Source organism: Syngnathus scovelli, chromosome 20 (assembly GCF_024217435.2).
Source record: "Syngnathus scovelli strain Florida chromosome 20, RoL_Ssco_1.2, whole genome shotgun sequence".
Lineage (NCBI taxonomy): Eukaryota > Metazoa > Chordata > Actinopteri > Syngnathiformes > Syngnathidae > Syngnathus > Syngnathus scovelli.
In genome coordinates, this window is record NC_090866.1 from 696701 (window position 1) to 711742 (window position 15042).

The 15042-nt window shown below is 43.8% G+C and overlaps 1 non-coding gene and 1 pseudogene across 1 annotated transcript; both read right to left on the bottom strand.

Annotated features, from left to right (window-relative positions):
- Positions 1-1660: 1660 nt before the first annotated feature.
- On the bottom strand, positions 1661-1804 carry LOC125990714 (U5 spliceosomal RNA; annotated as a pseudogene).
- A 1289-nt stretch (positions 1805-3093) lies between these two features.
- LOC125990708 (U1 spliceosomal RNA) lies at positions 3094-3257 on the bottom strand. The gene has a single exon (XR_007489043.1). It is a non-coding gene; the product is annotated as a U1 spliceosomal RNA (small nuclear RNA).
- Positions 3258-15042: the final 11785 nt, after the last annotated feature.

The window sequence follows — 15042 nt, forward strand, 5'->3', positions numbered from 1 at the left end:
TTCCTTGGTCTTATTGACGTTCAGCAGGAGGTTGTTGTCCCTGCACCACGTGGTCAGAAGGTCAACTTCCGACCTGTACCGAGTCTCGTCGCCCTTCGTGATGAGACCCACCAGAGTCGTGTCGTCAGCAAACTTCACTATGCGGTTGTCGCTGTAGGTCGCAGTGCAGTCATGCGTCAGCAGGGTGAAGAGCAATGGACTGAGCACGCAGCCCTGGGGGGCCCCCGTGCTCAGCGTGATGCTGGCGGAGATTTTGTCGCCAACACGCACCACCTGAGGCCTCTGACAGAGGAAGTCCAGTAGCAGTTGCAGAGGGAGGTACTGAGGCCCAGCTCGTCGAGTTTGCAGATGAGTCGCTGCGGCACAATGGTGTTGAAGGCAGAGCTGAAGTCCACAAACAGCAACCTCACATATGAGTCCTTTCTCTCCAGGTGGGTGAGGGCCGAGTGGAGAGCAGAGCAGATGGCATCCTCAGAGGACCGCTTGGCACGGTACGCAAACTGGAAAGGGTCAATGGTGGGGGGAAGAACGGACTTGATGTGCTCCATGACAAGCCGCTCAAAGCACTTCATGATGATGGGCGTCAGTGCCACGGGGCGGTAGTCATTGAAGCAGGACGGTGCAGGTTTCTTCGGCACAGGAACGATGGTGGCAGCCTTGAAACACGAAGGGACGATGGGCTGCTGCAGGGAAACGTGAAAGATGTCCGTGAAGACACCCGACAGCTCCCCAGCGCAGTCCTTCAGCGCTCGACCCGGGATGTTGTCAGGGCCCGCCGCCTTACGGGTATCAATAGCGGCAAGCGCCCTCCTCACACTGTCGGCAGAGAGGCGCAGAGGCTGCTTGTGTGGGGGGGGAGTGGTCTTCAGCGGGCAAGTGCTGTTCTGGGCGTCGAAGCGAGCAAAGAAGCGGTTCAGATCGTTCAGCAGACGGACGTCGCCCTCACAGCTCCTCGGCGCGGGCTTGTAGTCCGTGATGGTCTGAATGCCCCGCCAAAGGCTACGTGCGTCCTTGCTGTCCTTGAAGTGGGTGGAGACCTTGCACGAGAACGCCTTCTTCGCTTCTTTGATGCCTCGGGACAGGTCGGCCCTCGCTGTCCTCAAGCCAGCCTCGTCCCCCGCTCTGAAAGCCTTGTCCCTGGCCCTCAACAGTCTGAGGACAGCCCCCGTCAGCCACGGCTTCCAGTTCGCGCGAGTGACAACGGATTTCGAGCAAGTCACATCATCGATGCACTTCGTGATGTAAGAGGTAACAGAGTCAGTATACTCCTCTATGTCCGTCCAATCGTTGTAGGTGGCTGCCTGCTTAAACAAGTCCCAGTCAGTGGTGTCGAAGCAGTCACGAAGTGCATTGGAGGCACCCTCAGGCCACACCCGAACCCGCCTCCGAACCGGCCTGGATGCCTTTACCAATTGTCTGTATGCGGGCAAAAGCAAAACGGTGAGATGGTCAGAAAGCCCCAGATGGGGGAGGGGGGTGGCTTTGAAAGCTCCCTTTTGCGCCGAGTAGACTAGGTCCAGGAAGCTGTCTCCATAATTCTCGGCATAATTTCTCTGTTTATGTGAACATGTTCACATATGTGCCGGTATGAATTATGCGAACGTATGATTGTTGCACGGAGTATGATATAGGCGGCTATCCGTTGCAAAAAGAGAAAGAATGCTCTGCTTTCACAGAGCATCAACAAATTGAGATATACTCTTATTGTTCCTCTCCACGGAAATGATATACTCTTATTGTTCCTCTCCACAGAAATCTTTAGTAAAAGGCGAAAGATTTATTCGATCTGAAGAGGAACGAGTATCTGAAAATCTGAGTCAAAACGGGCCATCCCACTGCTGGTCTCACTAAATTCACAGGCGGTCTCGCACTCAAATTGCAGCAACATACAAACAATAGAAGTTGATGGATTTACTACACTTACAAGGACTCAAGCAAAATAGAATGTTTAAACGAGTATTTTGTGTTCATTAATGTCTCACTTACTTTAAACATTGTTGGCGCACAGGATTGTAGGTATCTGATCGAACACTGACGGCGCTCGTTCTTTCAATTATATTGGGCGTCTATTTTGATTATTGAAGGTAAAAACAGTTGTATGTCTTGGTACGTGTACTTTTGGTCTGAGAGAACGGGAAATGATCCCATCCCTGTGTTTTATTTGAAAATTTGTAATTTCATAACTTTATTCAACACAAATCAGGAAACAAAATACGATCGTAATTTCTCAAATGGTTTTTCAAACTTCAGAAATGCTCTATGTCTCGCTTGTGTCGCAAATAATTGAGGCTTTTGACGTTGCTGGCATGGTTTGGAGTGTAATTTACCTCCACTGCGTTGGTGGCGTTTGATATTTGACATTTGAAAATATTTCTGTCATTTTACTTTAGAAAGTAAAAGTTGTTCTCTAGAAATCCATACTTGTGATGTATGAGGAAAAACAATCCGGCGAATTCTTAAAAAGACAGACCTACAGCCGACAAAAAGGTTTTGACACGTTCATATCATATGACGAGTCAGGAACGTGGTAATTACATATTATTTTGCATTTACTAATTTGGTGAATACAGTTTAGCGAGCAAATGCACAGTGTTAGAGATTCGCTCACTCCAACTTATTTTGCAAGAACCACACGGGAGACGAGTAAGTCCTTTTAGACACCTGCAGGTGGAGAGTCCATTTGTCGCTGTGCGTACAGCGATGTTCGAATGGAGGTCTGACTCACGGCTCCTGCAAGAGCATTTTTATTAAGAGAAACAGGGTGGGGGTAAGAGTGGACTGAATAGAGAAAGCCCTTGACCACTAGTCAAAACATAGCAAAGGGTGTTTTACGACTTTGTGTAGGATGGGACAAGCTAGGTTATTTATCACAGGTTGCATTCCAACATAAGCATAAAGCTAATCTAGCTACGTTATTTATTACAGGCTGCATTCCAACATAATCATACGATAAGGATAATCTGGAAAACCCTGACACACAGTTCCAGAGTACAGTTAATTACATAATCAAAAGCGTTCAGTGTGTCACAGCATCGCAGACTTCAACTCCATGTGCGTACTACTGCGCTTAATTTTTGTTTTCATCAGAAAGACCAGAGGAGAGCGCGAACACAGTCCCCCACTACCAGAAATAATGCAGTTGAGATTCCCACAGTAGGGGAATTTGCAGAGGTCAGCACAACCAGAGTGCAATGGCTGAGCCTCACTTTGGGTGAACCACCTTCTTGATCATGGTGTCTCCCCTTCCAGGTAGGTATGAACTGTACAAGTTGCCGGGCCGACGTCTTTACCGCACACGCCATCTTCAGTCACGGGCTTAATTGCTAAAAACGTGTGGCACACATACACACTCAGTGGATGAAACAGGATTCGTAGAACTGTTTAAAAAGTACCTTTGGTCATTACAAAACCAAAGCATTATAAATTAAGTAAAACATAGATTAAGAGACACTATCACCATGCTTTGCTTCTTTTTCTACCCTTCATTGCCCCTACCCCCACGCCTTTGTTCACCTCCTTTGTCTTCGTCGCCATCTAGTGGTGATGGCAGCAACCATAACAAACCATAAAAAATAAAGTAAAAATAATATATCGGCAAAAACATGCCTATCATGCATTGCCTCTTTTAACCTGAGAACCCTAAAACTGTATGAATTTGTATTTATTGAAAACGTCCAACATTACCACTGAATAATATATTTTTTTTCTGAACAAGTTTTGAAAATGACAAATATATTAAATAACTATAACATAAATAGTTCACCGCCACACGGCCCCAAGCACCGGCATCGACTTCCAGGCATGTTCAGTGAGGACCTCTCCTGGTCCGCAAACACCTCGTCACTGGAAAAGAAAGCTCAGCGCCGCCTGCCGCTGATCATCGACGGTGCTGTGGTGGAGAGGGTGAGCTGCACCAAGTTCCTGGGGGTGCACATCAGTGAGGACCTCTCCTGGTCCGCAAACACCTCGTCACTGGAAAAGAAAGCTCAGCGCCGCCTGTACTTGCTCAGGCGTGCATGTGCTCCTCAGGCAGTCGTGTCTACATTCTACCGTGGCACCATTGAGAGCGTCCTCACCAGTTGCATCGCTATCTGGGGTGGTAACTGCACTGAACAGAACTTGAAGGCCCTGCAGCGCATAGTGAATACGGCTGGTAAGATTATTGGTGCTTCGCTCCCCTCCCTGAAGGACATTTACACCTCCCATCTCACCCGCAAGGCAACCTCGATTGCGAGAGATGTGAGTCACCCGGCTCACTCTTTGTTTGACGTTCTGCCTGCGCTCCCGCACCACCAGACTCGCCAACAGCTTCTTACTCCAGGCTGTTAGGGCCCTGAACTCGCTACCCCCTTCTGCGTAGCGTGCGGCACTGTTGCGCTATTTTCTGGAATGTCTGCTGTACGCGCACTTGCTCCTTTTTTTTTTTTTTTTGCTCCTCTTTTTTATTTATTTATTTGTTGTTATTTATTCATTATTTATTCAGCACGCTTTTGTTATACTTGTTCACTTGTTTGTCTGTTGTGGGCCATGTCTTGTCACCGTGGGATAGGGGGGAACGAAATTTCGGTTTCTTTGTGTGTCTTTGGCATGTGGAGAAATTGACAATAAAGCTGACTTTGACTTTGACTTTGATATGAAACTGGTGGGGTTTGGTACCGCCAACAAGGTTAAGAACCACTGCTCGAGATACTTCCTAAAGCTTCCAATGAGAGTGTGGATTCTGGTTGAAGGTATATTGGACCATTCTTCTTGACAAATCTGTAACTCCCATGAACTTCATTTCACTTTTCAATTATCTTTGTCTCTGTCCGCTATATGATATGTTTAACTGATATTGCTGATCTGAACAGCCAATGATTTATAAAGGAAAATCTTGAAATTTATTTTACATATGAATGAAACTTTTGCATATGACCTGTCAAACGCACCTCTTGCATTAAGGTGCCCCCGGCTTCCCGGTAACGGGTTTGTTTTAGCCGGGTTCGGAGATTCGTCCGTAATCTAACCACCCGAGTTAAATTAACTCTGTTAGGGTTTTCCAGGTTATCTTTATCGTAGGATTATGTTGGAATGTAAACTATAATGATTAAATCAATCTTGTCTTGCCCTCACAATGCAGAGTAAGATGAAGTGGTTGCTTCCTCTGCTTGATTGACCAGCTGCAGGGGAAGCAATCAAAGTTGTTCTGTTTCCCACAACAGTGTAAGACACCCCCTGCTCTGATCTTATCAGAGGCCGGGGGTACACCAAACCTGTCCACTCTCACCCCCACTCTGTTCCTCCTAATAAATATGCCCTTGCAGGAAGGAGACTTTTAGATTTCATTCCTGTAGCGAGTGATCTCTCCACCTGCAGGTGTCTAAAAGAACTTGCTTGTCTCCCGTGTGGTTCTTGCAAAATAAGTTGGAGTGAGCAAATCTCTAACGTTTTGGTGCCGAAACCCGGGATCCCTCATACCCATCATCTGGCTGACGGAGGACGACGCGCTGTACACCGTCGACGGGCCAGCGTCCATTAGCCGGACCTGGTAAATAAAGACCTGGGAAGGAAATTCTTCGCTGGGCCAGCATCTTAGGTCTGCCTTCGTCTGACAGAGGTGGATTGACGGGACCCGGCAGTGCAACGAACCAGGGGACAAGTAAGTTAAAGGCCTGAAGTTGTGTGATTGTGTTGTTGTGAAACGCGTATAAAAAAAAAAAAAAAACCACAGGTGCACGTGAGATTCGGCTTTGGTTTGTCCGAGCTATGAGATACGGCTTTGGTTTGTCCGAGCTATGAGATACGGCTTTGGTTTGTCCGAGCTATAAGATTCGGCTTTGGTTTGTCCGAGCTATGAGATTCGGCTTTGGTTTGTCCGAGCTATGAGATTCGGCTTTGGTTTGTCCGAGCTATGAGATACGGCTTTGGTTTGTCCGAGCCATGAGAAAAATACAAAGCGCTGGAGTTTGTGTAATTGAGAGTGTGGCTGGTAGGATAAATTGACTAAATAGCAGTTCTAGCATTGATCCACGGCAATAATACAGGCTAGTAATTTGTTGAAAGGTCAATTTAAACCTGCATTGAGGATCCTCAAAGAAATAAATAAGTAATAATAGTAATAATAATAATAATAATATTTTTTGAGACAAAGAGATTGTAAAACCTAAAAGTACTAGAATTAAGATGGGAAATAAAAACGGTAAATCTCTACCTCTTGACGGAGATGAGAAGTACATGGCGAGTAGATTTCTTAATTGTATGCAATATATGCCGAAGTGGAAGAAAAAGTATGGAGTAGAAAGGAAGTTGGGAAATCAAGTGGTAAAGAAATGCAACTTGCTTCTAGAAGATAAATAAATAAAATAAGAATGTGCTGTCCTCGTGTGCATGGGAGGGACCAGCTCATGATCGACCACAGGAAATGGCCAGCCTGTGACAAATCATTGGTGCTGGGAACTACCTTTTGCGTGCGAGAGCTCTGCATGTGTGTGTGTATATGTTAAAATGATGAACATTGGCTAAAGTTTTAGTATAAAAAAAAATTTGCTAGACTGTGGTCTATCCAATTTGCACCGCAGAACAGAAATTATTTTGAAAGATAAAAATGAGAGGAAAAAGAGAGAAATCTCTTTGCAAGCAGAAACTAATCCACACTAGTGCATGTTAAGTGTCGAGCCCACATGAGAAATTCGAAGAAAATAAAAATGACAGAACATGCTTTCAGGAATTGGAAGAAGCTAAATTGTGAATTTAAGATTTTGCAATGCTACATTTAATAGGAATAATTGATTGGTTGTGTTATAAGATTATACAAAATTCTAAATGCAAGCTAAATCTGAGAGATTGAGTTCTTCAAATTTAAAAACAAAGAAAAAATTCAGATTAATTTGCCAATTGTTTGTTTTAGTTATTTTTTTTTGAATTGGTGGATTGTTCTACCAGGAAACCTGAGTTGAAAATGATATATGAATGTTGTGTGGTGAGCTTGGATGAATTGGGACCAATGTGATAGAAAGACTCCTTTTTGGAGACTGTGTGTGAGATGCAAATGAACATTGATGAATGATAGACTGAATGAAAAGAAATTACAGGTTGAATGGTTGAAGTCGTTGGCGACTACTATGGAAAATTAGTAGAGCGACTTTGATGAAAGAGTGATTTTGAGCAGGTTGAATGTTAGAAAGAAACACGTAGCTTTTGGATTGATAATTAACTACAGAAAAAAAAAACTGGAGAACCAGTAACACATGTAGAAGATGTGTGAACTGGGAAATTGAGAAGCGTTTTGGACAGAAAGTCAAATTAAATGATGATGGAATCGTATGTAGTAAAGAACGCATTCTCCCAAAAAGATTGTCAAGGTGTGAGGTATGGGCGTTGCCAAGCCTCAAAAGGAGGGAGTGAGTAGGACAGATAGTGGAAGATAGTAATAATACAACACTTTATGACAATGAATTTTCGAATACATTTGGTGTTATACTGTGGTATTTTTTTTTATTCTGGTGTAGATAGGTTAGCAACACGAGAGATTTAGAGGTTCAAAAGAAAGACAGTCAAAAGAAAACATTTTTGATTTGGACAATTGCAGGCTAACAGGAACATACGAACGATAAGAACTACGAGAGTTGCAAACAACAGATGAAGAGCAGTCCTTGGCAGATTATATGATCAGGACGCTCAAACTGTGTCAAAGACAAATTTACTGCCGCCTGATCTTTCCTCCTCACAGGTCGACAACCCCATCAATCCAGGAGACTGGGTCTACATCAAGGTCATCAAAAGAAAGAACTGGGCCAGCCCGCGGTGGGAGGGACCGTTCCAAGTTTTGCTTGCTACTCCCACGGCGGTAAAAATTTCTCAACGGCCCAGCTGGATTCACCACAGCCACTGCAAGTTGCAGAGAGTGCTGGACCCCTAATTCGGAGTGGTGGGGAAGGCTGACTACAAAGGGGCCCCATCGTTTAGGGTGAGGCGTCTCAATGTTGGTGAAGAATTCATCGATCCCCACTCCGCTAGGCGAGGGGATGTCCCGGTGTCTCTGCCATCCTAGTAGCAACGGGGCTCCATATGCCAGATGGATCCTCTGCTGCGTTGTGGTTGGAGCGTGCTATGGTCTATTGACTCATCTGAACAGACCAAATGACAATGTTGCCCGTGGTAAACGATGGTCACATGATGAGAACTTTGAAGACTGGTCATGGGACCCCAGAAACCCATACGAAACCAACACTTGGTACCGGTATGTCAGGTTCACTGTGAGAGCTCACACACGGGAGGCGTGCTATGTGTGTTCGAAACTCCCCCCTTCCTCCACGCAAGTTCGCTTGGAGGCCAGAGCAATGAATGTCACTGAAGCAAAATGTATGGCATCCATGGGAGGAGTTGGATATCAGCACCGTGCCGTCACAGTCAAAGATGCCGACCCTTACCGCCCTGGACTTGCTGACGGTGCCTGTGATCAGCTGTTCTGGACAAATCTCAATGTGACTGTTAAAGGACGGACAATACCACAAGTGGCCTACACAGAGAGACCAGCTGGAGTGAATTACACATGTTACATCCAAGGTAACAAGACCCACGTCTGCATTAACGACGACTGCCCTCCAGGAGGAAACTGGATGGGAGCTTTGGACATCACCGATGAGTGTCAAGATAAGAGAGCCATTTCAGGTGGTGAGGGCTCTCCAACCAACATGGCTACACCATCGAACGGAACATACTTCATACAGAATGGCTGGTGGCTTTGTGGTCACAAGGTTTATCCGATGCTGCCCGCCAACTGGACAGGAGTGTGTGCACCAGTGTGGGTGACAGACCACACCTACAGGATACGACATCATCTGCTGACAGGAGCACACAACTCATCTGGACGTCGACGCAGAGCAGTTGCAATCTTTGACCCTCATGACCCTGTCTGGGGTGCGAACGTTCCAGAGGACCATAAAGTGTGGTCTGCCAGAGACAAAGTTGTCCTTGCGCTCTTCCCTCAGATTGGGGTTGGGAAACTATCGCTCTTCATCGAGACACTGAACTATCGTTTTCAATCCTTTGTGAATCTCTCGCTGCAAGTCAACGATGGACAAAATAGAGAGATTCAGGCTATTAGACTGAAGGTCTTGCAAAACAGGATGGTTCTGGACTTGTTGACGGCAGCACAAGGTGGTGTGTGCCACATCATTGGGACTTCCTGTTGCACATACATACCAGGAGAAAATGACACCCACATAAACGACGCCATGAATTCGCTGAAGAACTTACAGCAGGCCATGTCTAAAGACAAGGTCCCACATCAGTTTGATTTCTTTTCATGGCTATTCTCTGGCAACTGGTGGCAACTGCTGTTGAAATTGCTGTCTTCTGTGCTTGTTGTGCTGGTGGTGTTGTGCTCGTTTACGACCTGCGTTATCCCATGTTTGAAGTCTGCTGTGTCGAAGTTTGTGTCCTCTACTGTAGCCCAAGTTCATATACAACTTCTTAGAGATGACGGATGTGATGACGATAATGACACGTGGATTGCGTAGATGCTGCTCTGTTGGGCATGTTTTACAGAAACTTGATGATTTAACCATCGAAAATGCTTCGCAAGTGATGGATACAATGATGTACTGTTTCTGTGTTTTTATTTTTATTTTTTATTGATAGCATTCTGGTCACCTGTGGCACAGGGGCCGTGTAAGAATTTTCCTGCTAATAACATCTGGCCAGCAGGTTTTTCGCTTACACAATAAGTTTGATCTGGGGTATTGAGGTAATGCCTCATCTTCACTGGAAAGTGTTGCTATCATTGTTTGTTGTTTTTATTTTTACTATTCTTCTTTCTTCATTATACATATATATATATGTTTTTTCTTACTTGTCTTTGTTGTTTGGGGTGACATAATCATATGATAAAACAGGAGGGAGATGTTAGGGTTTTCCAGGTTATCTTTATCGTAGGATTATGTTGGAATGTAAACTATAATGATTAAATCAATCTTGTCTTGCCCTCACAATGCAGAGTAAGATGAAGTGGTTGCTTCCTCTGCTTGATTGACCAGCTGCAGGGGAAGCAATCAAAGTTGTTCTGTTTCCCACAACAGTGTAAAACACCCCCTGCTCTGATCTTATCAGAGGCCGGGGGTACACCAAACCTGTCCACTCTCACCCCCACTCTGTTCCTCCTAATAAATATGCCCTTGCAGGAAGGAGACTTTTAGATTTCATTCCTGTAGCGAGTGATCTCTCCACCTGCAGGTGTCTAAAAGAACTTGCTTGTCTCCCGTGTGGTTCTTGCAAAATAAGTTGGAGTGAGCAAATCTCTAACAAACTCCACCGGAATCAATCTAATTTCTGTACGACGCCAATCCCTCTCAAGTCACCCGAAGCTCGAGCCGAGTAACTCAATTCGAGGCAAGACTTCGAAGTGACCGTATCGTATTGATGGCTCCCCGCTAGTGTTTGAAGTTCTTATTTTGTTACGGATATTTTTTAGATGTCTTTGTTAAGACCTCAGGGATTTGTTTGTATAGCGCACCCAAGCACTAGTTTTGCCGAAGTAAATGTTGATATGGGTCCGTACCACTTGGTCGCTCATGCAGCGAACCGACCAACTTTTTCATTCGAAAGAGAATCGAATTAATAAAAGTGTGACAATAATAGCATTTAAGAAGAAAATTAATGCACTTTATATCATTAATTCTAACTTCCTATACGTAGATCTAGCACTTAACCGTCGGAGTTCTTCACCCCACTTGATTGCTTTAAAAAAAAATAGCGACTTTCTTAAACCGAATAAAAATGTCGTGCTCTATTTAGATTTACCCAATAATTAATTTGGAAGGCAAGTCTATTTTCTGATCGTGTCCCATTTAACTTTTGACGCGGCCCGACAAATTTAGGAACTGGGCCGCGCCCGACGGACAGTTAAAATACTTTTATCCTCCACCAACTCCAATGATTTATTTTAACCGTCGTCGTTATGTTATTTAAAAAAAAAATGAATTTTCAACCGAATTTACTTTTAACGAAATCCACTCTTCCGTTAAATATTTACGAAAGTTATTTAATCCTCTAACTTGCTCGGAGTTACTTTTTACGCGGCCCGTCAAAAAAGGGGAAGCGGGCCTGAGCCTTTCAAATAGTTAAATAACTTTCCGTTCTACACAAAACCAATAATCTGATTTAAACATCCATCCATCCATCCATTTTCTGAACCGCTTAGTCCCCACGGGGGTCGCGGGCGTGCTGGAGCCTATCCCAGCCGTCATCGGGCAGTAGGCGGGGGACACCCTGAACTGGTTGCCAGCCAATCGCAGGGCACACAGAGACAGACAACCAATCGCACTCACACTCACACCTAGGGACAATTTGGAGTCTTCAATCGGCCTACCAAGCATGTTTTTGGAATGTGGGAGGAAACTGGAGTGCCCGGAGAAAACCCACGCGGGCCCGGGGAGAACATGCAAACTCCACACAGGGAGGGCCGGAGGTGGAATCGAACCCGCACCCTCCTAACTGTGAGGCGGACGTGCTACCCAGTGCGCTACCGAGCCGCCCCTGATTTAAACACTTCCTTTAATTTATTCAGACGAAACAACTTTCGAACGGATCGAAATTCACTCGTGGCTCAGATAACTACGGAAGTTATTTAAGTCTCTAACTTGTTCGGAGTTCCTTTTTACGCGGCCCGTCAAAAAGGGGAAGCGGGCCTGAGCCTTCGGTTGCATATTCAGTACAAATCCGCGCACAACGAAGTAAGTAATATACAAAACACATTTATTGTAGAAACATGGAATAGAATTACAAATCTCAATTACTCCAGAAACTGAACAATTTCACTCACTGTATCAGTGAACGTGTTAATAAAATCATTCAATCCCAGAACAATTCGATTGCAAAACACAGTTCATAAAAAAGGGAAGAGGTAAATACCAGCTGCGTGCTATTTTTGGTGGAAGCAAAGTCGAGTGATCAGTTCGATCTTGCTTCTAAAATCCAAATTAGAGAAACAGGCTGGCCACGAGGAAGCCGGCGGCCCGATGACTATTCCCCCCTCTCGCTAAAATACATAAAAACGGTCATCTTCACCTATTTCTCCTATAAAGTTGTCCAGTCCAATTTTTGGGAGTAAATCCAAGTTAATTTCAGTCCAGCGATCCTGCGTCTCACACAAAGATCTTTGGGACTTTTGGAAAAAAAATCTTGAAACTCCTCCGGGCCTCTTCACGTATGAGCGCTCTTTTGGGGGGAAAAAGCCCTGAAGCTGCTCCTGCAGGACCTTTTATAGACCTCTCCGTCCCCCCCCTCCCCTTTCTTTTCTCCTGTACTTTCCCTATAGGGTAAGACTGCCCAGTTTTCCCACGCCTATAGAAGGGACTGGCCAGCTTTCTCACGCCTATAGAGGGAACTGGGCAGTTTTCCCACGCCCATAGAGGGAACTGGCCAGTTTCCCCACGCTTGGTTATCTGTGGCCTTCAGCAGCTGTTTCCGCCCTGACCACGCAGTACTTTCCACCAAATGCACAGCTAGTGGTAAAACCTTTCACTTCCCCTTTTCTTCTCTTTCTGTTACATGAAAATAACTTTTTAAAGTTACGCTTCAATTAACTCTGAAATAAAAATCCAAACCCTTGACCTACTTTTCTAAACAATTTATGTCACGCCACTATTCTCATAGTGGCGGGTCTCTTGATCGAATTGACAAATAATATTGCTTAAAGCGGTTACAGAATACATTTTTAGCCAAGCAAAGAAATCAAAAATAAAAATCACATTTGTGCTTCTCCAAACAATTTATGTCACGCCACTATTCTCATAGTGACGGGTCTCTTGATCGAATTGACAAATAATATTGCTTTAAGCGGTTACAGAATACTTTTTTAGCCAAGCAAAGAAATCAAATATAAAAATCACATTTGTGCTTCCATGCGTGACTCACACTCTGACACCGTGCTACTCTTTTATTTCTATTTTACCATGTTTAGCTTATTGGCTCCTCTTTTGGTCTCACGTTTTGGTCTGGCGCCATCTTTTGGACAAATTTGGAATTTCAGCTCTGCCAATTTATTCCTGTGAACAATCCATATTCTACCATTTGCACCATCTCTACTCCCATGTTACATGACAGACCGTATGTGACCAAAGGTTTGAGGTCCAACCGAGACTTGAGCTGGGATCACTGGTTTCAGAGTCCAGAGTGTTCAAAGCAGGCTCAATTAACACAATTAGGACAAATTTATTAAAATCAATTCGGACTCACTTACCTTAGATACCTACCTTAGATACCTACCTTGGATACTTACCTCAAATTGGTACCACGCCTCTGGTCCCCGGACCACGCCCACCTAAAAAATTAGAAAAGACAAAAATCAAAAAAATATATACGTAAATACTTACCTGAATAATCCATATACCTGTAGTAAGAAAAATGAGAAACAAAAAATTAAAAAACAAAAATAAAAAACAAAACAAAAAACAAAACAATAAAATATTCAAAATCATAATTCACAATATCAAATCGTAATTGGAACACATTCATTGAGGCTAAAACCAATTTTATTTCCAAAAAAGAAAAAGTCAGAAACAAAAACTAAAATTTGAAATTAGAAACTCTAACCAAACAGAGACTATAAAAGGATGCGCAGCGCAAAAGACGCTCAGTGCGTGGAGAGAGAACAAAGAGAAAACAACTCAGCAGCAATTACAAACAGTAGATTTCAGCATCAATTTTATTTTTTGTTTGTTTGTGTGCCAGACCTGAGGAAGGCCCTAGCGGCCGAAACGTTGTCAAGGCACGCATACATTATATATTGGCCAAACAAAATCTAACAAAAGAAATTTTATTAAAAACTACTTCATTAAAAACAACCATATTAAAAACAATTTTGTTTGATAAAAACAAGTGTATTACATATATAACAAAGGCGAATTCCAGCCATGTAGCAAGGTTGGACCACGGTCCACTATGGCCGACGCCGCCGCTTTGCTCGTCAGAACCCTGGGCTGGACGCTGGGAGGTGTGCCGGACGGATGGACCGTGCTTTTGCCCCTGCTTCCAACAGGAAGGGGGGCTCCTACTGCAATCAGAACCCTGGGCTGGACGCTGGGAGGTGTGCCGGACGGATGGACCGTGCTTTTGCCCCTGCTTCCAACAGGAAGGGGGGCTCCTACTGCAATCCTGACCCTACCCCCAACCCCAAACCTAACCCTAACCCCAACCCCAACCCTAACCCCAACCCTTACCCCAATCCCAGTCCCTTTTTACGTCCCACCAGGAACAGAACTTCCAACAAGTAGGACAATTAACATAATTAGGACAAATTGGTTTTACTTTATTCAGACCCACTTACATCTAATACCTACCTGGATACTTACCTCCAATTGGAACCACGCGTCTGGTCCCCGGACCACGCCCACCTGAAAAAAGCAGAAAAAAATTGACAAAACGGAATAAAACAAAAATATAAACAAAAGTCACCAAATGTTCTCAATAATATAATTACAAATTTGCAAAAACCCAATATATAATCCACCTACCTATGTACTACTTACCTGTAGTTTGGACCGCAATCCGAGATCCTAGACCACGTCTATTTGAAAAACAAAAAACATCAAAAAACATGAAAAAAAACAATTAAAAAACATTAAAAAACAAAATTAGTATGTTTACATTTCTATAATACCAATTCCAAGTTGACCAAATTATAATTATTTTGTTCAAACCTAATATGAAGGCTAGTTTAATTATGAAAATTAATTGAAAAATGAAAATATAAGCTAAAACACGTTACATTTCTAAAACGAAATTTCGAAAAACAAAAAAGATTTAAAACTTCAACCGAGCTGAGGGTATAAAAGGAATCCGCAAGGCAAAGGGCCTTTAGTGCGAATTTGGACTGCAAGCAAGACACATTGTTGCACCTTACAAAACAAAAATAGTTTTTCATATAATACCTGATGTCAGGTGTGCCAGACCTGATGAAGGCTTTAGATAGCCGAAACGTTGTCAGGGCACACACTGCATATTGGCCAGAATAAATCAAAAAAGAAACTTTATTTAAAAAAAAAAATAACTTTATTAAATATA